The 7,919-nt window shown below is 45.1% G+C and overlaps 1 protein-coding gene across 7 annotated transcripts in view; it reads left to right on the top strand.

The window, feature by feature from the left end:
* USP48 (ubiquitin specific peptidase 48) overlaps positions 1–7,919 on the top strand; it is a 3,461,715-nt gene that overhangs the window by 1,774,356 nt on the left and 1,679,440 nt on the right. The gene's annotated exons all lie outside the window — the stretch shown is intronic.

Here is a 7,919-nt window from a genome sequence, read left to right on the forward strand (position 1 = left end):
ATTCCAGAGTGGGGGATGGTGTCAAAGGCCTTGGCAAGGTCTAGATAGGCTGTGTGGACCACCTTACCCTTGTCCATGACTCTGGAGACTGATTCAAAGAAGTCAATCAGGTTCAGGAGACAAGATCGGCCCTTCACAAACCCAAACTGGGTGGGGTCCAGTGTTTGAAGGTTGCCAATGTCTTTGTTTATAAGTTCCATGATAATACGCTCCATGGCCTTGCAGATAAGGCTTGTCAGACTGATGGGACGGTAGTTTCCGGGATCCAAGGTGGATCCCCCCTTGTGGATTGGGATAACTGTAGCTCTGTGCCACTCAGTGGGCACGAAACCTGAGGTGAGGCTATAATTAAACATGCCACTTAGGTGAGGTGCCAGTTCATATTGTAGTTCATGTAGTACACAGCCCGGGATGTCATCTGGTCCCATGGATGCTGTATTCTTGGCTTTAGAGTGTGCATTTTGTACCTGTGTGGCCGTTATTACTGGAATTTGGCAATCTTCCAGTATTGAGATGGGCCATTTAGGGGGGTGAAGTTGGCACTGAATCGATCTGCCAGGGTATTGGCAATATCCTTTGGATCAGTATATTTAATGCCATTCTGTTTTAGCTCAGAGCAGATCTGAGCATTGCTATTTAGATTCTTGACATAGTTATAGAATGCTTTGTGGTTGTCTTTGGAATCTTTGGCAATTTTATTTTCGTAACTAGCTTTGGAGGATTTTATGAGGCATCTCAGTTTCTTACTGAGGCTAGTAAGGGAGTTTTTTGCATCTTGGGATTTTCCTCTTTTCTGCAAAAGTTTCTTCCTTTTGTTGTAAAGTCGATGCCATTACATCAGTCTTTCTTGCCGAGGAGCCCGAAACCGAAGCAGTTTGCATGAGTGCCGGTCGGCCGCTACCTGAGTTTTCGTTCCGAATTGAAGTTGAAGTCTTCTAAAGCTAAGTACCCCATTGGGGATCCTTTTGTCTTGCTCTAATCGATGTCTGAAAAATTTAACAATTGTCTCGCCTGTGGAAAGCAAATACCAGACCGAGACTTCCATTCTTACTACGTCACCTGTTTAGGCCCAGACCACCGTAGCTGTCGCTTTTGTGCTTTGTTCAAAGCTAGAACTGTATGTCGTTGGGCCCGTATTGTAGCTAGATATTTTCGCTCTCAGTTTTCTAATTTTGATATGGGTTCCGACTACCGATCTTCCAAAAAAAGTAAGGATAAAGACAGAGACAGACCGCACAGGTCCAAAACCAGAATTAAAGCAACCTCAGCTAAGAATCCCACCCCCTCAGACAGGGATTCCCAAGCTTTAGACAGATGGGGTAGAGTAGTATACACCTCTTCTACTCTTGCTATTAGAGCACTAAATTGTCAGTTCCACATGCTGAAATAGCAGCATACCATGGAACTCCTCAAACAAAAAAATATCTTCCTTTTCTGCTTATGCAGAAAATAAAGAATTACAAGAGCTTATGCATTCTGCAAGCCAAGTTACTAAGTACACGTCGCAATGTGGCTTTGACACCCAAGAAACTTCTTGCAGGGCAGCAGTCACTGGTTCTGTCCTTAGAAGGCATGCTTGGCTTAAGGAACAGACCTTGCCAGACCATGTGAAATCAAAATTATTGGACGCACCATTGAACAAAGACAATTTGTTTGGCACCAAGGCAGAAGAGGTCTTAAAAACGATGGAAGAAAAAGCTAAATATATGCAGACAGATTTTTTACAGGTCCAGCCTCCGAGGTTCAGTAGGCATTGCCCCTCCAAGCACTGGTTCTTTCAGGCCCCCTCCAGGCCAGCTCAGCCCAGATCCAGGGGAAGCAGACCCCCAGACAGCAGCCCCAGGCAATGCAGAGATCTAAGCAATAGAGTTCCTCCTCTTCAAAAACAGAGTGCTAAGCCACCCCCTTATGGTAAGAACTCACAATGACTTTACACCTCCACCCCTTACCTCTGCCCACCTGCTTGTGCCCCTAGGAGGAAAAGTCTCCTTCCATGCAAACAGCTGGGCCTCTATTACCAGTGACCAGTGGGTCCTCAATATAGTGTCCCAGGGATACATATTTTATTTCCACACACTGCCAACCTCAAAAGGGTTCGCAGATCTACCTCCAAGCCATTGGGGAGAGGCCAAAAAGCAAGTCCTTTCCCTGCTGTCCATGAGGGCAATATGGCATGTTCCTGCAGACCAGATAGGCCAAGGTTTCTATTCCAGACTCTACCTGGTACCCAGAAAAAGAGGGCACATGGCGCCCCTATTTTTGATCTATCCTTTCTAAACACCTTTCTGGTGATACCAAAATTCAAAATGCTCACTCTCCAGCAGGTTCTTCCTATGCTTTCCAAAGATGCTTGGTTAGCCACCCTAGACATAAAAGAGGCCTACCTACACATCCCAATCAGGGAATCTTGCAGGAAATATCTATGTTTCAGGGCAGGATCTATGCACTTTCAGATGTTCTTCGTGTTTCACTGCTGCAGTCATCACACTTTGGTTTATCCTGTCAGAGGTATCCCTCAGTCGGCCCGAATACCAGAGGCTTAGTATTTCTGCTTTGGTTGCTGTCGCTCCAGGACTGACGTCAGGTCGTCAGTGGTATAAAAATAGGCAGCCGACAGCATTACTTCAGTTTTTCTTGCCGAGGACCACAAAGCGGAAGCAGTTCGCACGAGTGCCAGTCAGCCGCTACCTGAGTTTTTGTTTCCGAAATTGAAGTTGAAGCCTTCTGAAGTTAAGTACCCTGTTGGGGATCCTTTTTTCTTGCTCTAACCGATGTCAGAAAAAGTTAATAATTGCCTCGCCTGTGGAAATCAAATATACCAAGATTTCCATTCTTACCGCATCACCTGTTTAAGCCCTGACCATGACGTCCCACGCTGCCAGTTTTGTGCTTTGTTTAATGCCTGAACTATACGTCAGGCCTTTATTGTAGCCACATACTTTCGCTCTCAGTCTCCTTTTTCTGAAATGGCTTCGGTAAGCCATCCGACTACTGATCTTCCGAAAAAATGTAGGGATAAAGACAAAGAGACCGCACAGGTCCAAAACTGCCAACGACGCTTCTGTTAAGCTAGTCGCCAGTACTCAGTGAGGCACCTTCGGAGCCCCTGATGCCTGCTTTGATGGATTTGCAGTGCTCTACTGGGACCCGTTTGGAGTCCGGTATGCCGTGAGACTCTTCTCTGACTATGGAACTTGCTGATGTCTCTACCTTGTATGGGTCCGGAGCCGCTGTGCAGGCACCGGCTTCTGATGAAGTTCTTCGCACTACCGATATTTGACACAATCTGATGACTTCTTTCGTGTCTTCAATTCTTTCTAAAACTACTGAGTTTTTAAGGCCCAGAGTACGAACTACACCTAAAAAAACGATGACCCAACCTCAAGCGCCTGCTTCCTTGCCTCAGTCTCAGATGCGAAGACCTTATCATGCTGATTAGGGGAAGCCAGCCTACCCTTGCTAAAAGGAAAAGAGACTTGTCCCCAGCAGCCTTATCTGACCAAGAGTCCGACTGAGGTTTCTGATTATGAAGACATGCCCTTATCTGCTTATGATTCAGATGCAGAGGAATCCATTCCTTCTGCCTCTCCTCCAGAGGACTTTTCTTTTGGTGAAACCCTACATACTTTGAGAGAGTATTTCCATTGGGAATGCCAGGATTATCCTCAGTCCAAAAAGAGATTCAGGGAAATTTTAGATTTACCACAGCACAGACCCTTCGCTATTCCTCTTGTTCTGGATGTTGTGGATGATGTTTTTATGGAATCCAGTCTAACTCCTGATACTCTTCCTCCTGCTCCCAGGAAACCCGACAGGTACTACAGAGCCTCTGACTCTCACAAATTTCTTTTCAAAAATCCTACTGCTGACCCAGATGTCCTCTCCCAAGGACCTTAGGGAATAAAAGCAACCACAGCTAAAAATCCCACCCCCTTGGACAGGGATTCCCGAGCTTTAGCCAGATGGGGTAAAAAAGTATACACCACTGTAACTCTTGCCATTATAGCATTAAATTGTCAGTTCCACATGCTGAAATACCAGCAACATACTGTGGAACTTATTAAACAAAAACTGCCTACCTTCACTGACTGTGCAGAAAATAAAGACTTAAAGGAGCTTATGCATTCTGCAAGCCAAGTTAGTAAGCATACCCTGTAATGTGGGTTTGACACCCTAGAAGCATCCTGTAGGGCAGCACTCACAGGTTTTGTACTTAGAATGCATGCTTGGCTTAAGGAACAGACCTTGCCAGACCATGCCAAATCAAAATTATTAGATGCACCACTGAACAAAGACAATCTGTTTGGCACCAAAGCAGAAGAGGTTTTAAAAAAGATGGAAGAAAAAGCAAGGTCTATGCAGACAGACTTTTTGCAAGTCCAGCCTCCAAGATTCAGTAGGCATTGCCCATCAAAACATTGGTTCTTTCCAGCCCCCTCAAGGCCACCTCGGACTAGACCTAGGGGAAGCAGACCCCCCATACAACAGTCTCAGGGTATGCAGAGATATAAGCAATGGAGTACCTCCACTTCTAAAACAGGGAGTGCTAAGCGACCCCCTTATGTAAAGAATTCACAATGACTTTTCAACTTCACCTCCTACCTCTGCCCACCTGCTTGTGCTCCTAGGAGGAAAACTTGCCTCCCATGCAAAAAACTGAGCCTTCATCACCAGTGATTGATGGGTCCTCAACATAGTGTCCCAGGGGTACAGATTTTACTTCCACATACTGCCAACCCCAAAAAGGTTCCCAGATCTTCCTCCAAACCAGTGGGCAGAGGCACAAAACCAAGTTCATTCCCTGCTCTCCATGAGGGCAATTTAGCTTGTTCCTGCAGACTAGATAGGCCAAGGATGTTCTTCGTGTTTCACTGTTGCAGTCATTACATTTGGGTAATCTGCTGGCAGATTGCCCTCAGTCGGCCTGATTAACAAAGTCTTGGGTACTGCGTCAGTTGCTGTCCCTTCTTCCATGACGTCAGGTCGTCAGGGGTATAAAACATGCAGCTGATGTCATTACATCAGTCTTTCTTGCTGTGCAGTGCCCGAAGCAGAAGCAGTTTGCAAGTGCCAATTGGCCAACTCCTGAAATTTTCATTCTCGAGTTTCAGAACCGAAGTCTTCAACTTTAAGCTAAGTACCCCACTGGGGAAACTTTTTCTTGCTCCTTACCGATGTTGGTAAAAGTTAATAATTGCATTACTTGTGGAAAGCAAATACCTCATAAAGATTTTCATTTGTACTGTATTCCTTGCCTAGGTCCTGACCACGACATACCTTGCTGTCAGTTTTGTGCTTTATTTAATCAGTGCACTATCCGTCGTCGGTGCATTTTTGTCTCTAAATATTTCGGTTCTCGGTTTAATTATCCAGAAATGTCATCGGTTAGCCATCCGACTACCGGGATTCCGAAAAAATGCAAAGATAAAGACAAGAGACAGGTCACCGAGGTCCAAAACTGCCGACAATGCTTCTCCTAAGCCAGTTGCCAGTTCGCCGGTACTCATTGAGGTGCTTTCGCAGCCCCTGATACCCGCTACGTCTGATTCGCAGGCCTCTACTGAAACCCATTCAGAGTCCGGTATGCCGTGAGATACTTCACCTATGGAACCCGCGGATGTCTTTACATTGGATGGGTCTGGAGCTGCTGTGCAGGCACTAGCTTCTGAGGGTGTATTCAGGCCTACAGACTTGCATATTAAATCGACACCGCCTTCATTACTAAGGCCTAAATCTCGATCCATGTCTAAAAAACTGGCGCCCAGGCCACATGTTCAGGCCCCTATTCCTAAAAAAGAAATGATAAAAATAGCTGAAGATCTAATTACTCTAATCAAGGGTAGTCACACCCCCCCCCCCCCCGAGGTCTAGGGCTGAGCTTGATTATGAATCTTCTGATCAGGATTCTGTTTCCTCTGACTCTTCTAATGACCTGGATTTGTCCATACCTACTTATGAGGATTCTGATGCAGAGGATTCCATTCCCCTCTGTATCTCCTCCTGAAGACTTTGCTTTTGGGGAAAGTTTACATACTTTAAGGGAGCATTTCCACTGGGAAAGCCAGAATTTTTCTGATTCAAAAAAGAGGCTTAGAGATTTCCTTCTTTTACCTCAGCATAGGCCTTTGGCTTTACCTCCTGTACTAGACATTGTTGATGATGTGTTCTCAGAATCCAGCTTGGCCCCTGATTCCCTGCCTCCGGCTCCTAGTAAACATGACGGATACTACAGAGTTCCTGAGTCCCACAAGTTCCTTTTCAAAAATCCTGTTGCAGATCCAGAAACCATTTCTCAGGGGCCCAAGGGCATTAAGGCTTCTACTGCTAAAAATCCTACCCCTTCTGATAGAGACTCCAGGGCGCTTTATAAATGGGGTAAAAAGGTTTATACTTTTGCAACCTTGGCAATCAGAGCTTTAAACTGCCAATTTCATATGTTAAAATATCAACAGCGTATTATTGAACTGCTTAGACAGAACATGATGATTTCTGACTGTGTGGAAAATAAAGATTTACAGGATTTAATGCATTCTGATGAACAAGTTGGCAAACATACTTTGCAATGTGGTTTTGATTCTTTAGAGGCCTCTTGCAAGGCTGCTGTTACTATGTCTGCTTAGAAGGCATGCTTAGCTTAAGGAGCAATCTTTGTCTGATCATGTTAAAGCTAAATTGTTGGATGCTTCTTTAAATCAGAACCACCTGTTTGGCAATAAGGCTGAAGAAGTTCTTAAAAAGTTGGAAGATAAAGCTAAATCTATGCAAACTGTTAAAGATTTTTTACAAGTGCAACCTCCAAGATTCGGTAGGCATTAGCCTACTAAGAATTGGTCCTTTCCAGCTCCTTCCAGATCCTCTCAAGCCAAACCCAGACACAGCAAAAACCCCAGGTTTCAGTCCCAGGGGACTCTCAGAACTAAGCAGTGGAGGGCCTCCACTTCCAATGCTGGAAATAACAAGACACCTCCCTATGGTAAACAGTCTCAATGACTTCCTTTTAAAATTCCCAAGCACTTATCTTTTAACCGCCCCTTTGGGGGGAAAGTTTGCTTTTCATGCAAAGAACTGGGAACTCATAACCCAGGACAAATGGGTTTGTCCCAGGGATACAGATTTCATTTCCACACGTTGCCAACACCAAATGAGTGGCCAGACCAGCCCCCAAATCAGTGGGCAGAGGCTCAAAAACAAGTACTTTCCCTCTTAAGCATGGGGGCTAATCAGCTGGTACCAGAAGAGGAAAAGGGGCAAGGTTTCTATTCCAGGGTTTTTCTGGTACCCAGAAAAGACAAATCATGACATCCAATCCTGGATCTGTCTACTCTAAACACTTTTCTGGAGATTCCAAAATTCAAGATGCTGACTCTTCACCAGTTACTTCCTATGCTAGGCAAAGACGCCTGGTTGGCAACTCTAGATTAAAAAGAAGCATACCTGCACATCCCAATCAGGGAATCTTGCAGAAGATACCTACGCTTCAAAGCAGGCTACTTGCATTGTCAGTTCTCCGCACTGCCCTTTGGCTTGTCTACTGTGCCCAGGGTATTCACAAAGTGCCTGGCTCCATTTATCGCATTTTGCAGGCAAAGAAATATTCAAATATATCCATACCTGGATGATTGTCTAATTCAGGCAGAAAACCAGGGCATACTTTTAAATCATCTGGCGTTTATAAAGGGTTCTAACCTGTCTGGGGTACACCATAAACGAAGGGAAATCACAACTAGTACCCTGTCAACAGATTACATTCCTGGGTGCAAGCTTGAATACAAATGCCCAGATGGCTTTCCTCATGCCAGAGATACAAATTCATTCGGTAGCTTACTTCAAACAAGTGGCCACAAAAACCCTGCTATCCGCAAGACAAATACCGCAAGCCTTGGGGTTCATGGCCTCCTGCATTCTTCTAATTCCATATG

Source organism: Protopterus annectens, chromosome 2.part1 (genome assembly GCF_019279795.1).
Source record: "Protopterus annectens isolate FY-2018-M chromosome 2.part1, PAN1.0, whole genome shotgun sequence".
Taxonomy (NCBI): domain Eukaryota; kingdom Metazoa; phylum Chordata; order Ceratodontiformes; family Protopteridae; genus Protopterus; species Protopterus annectens.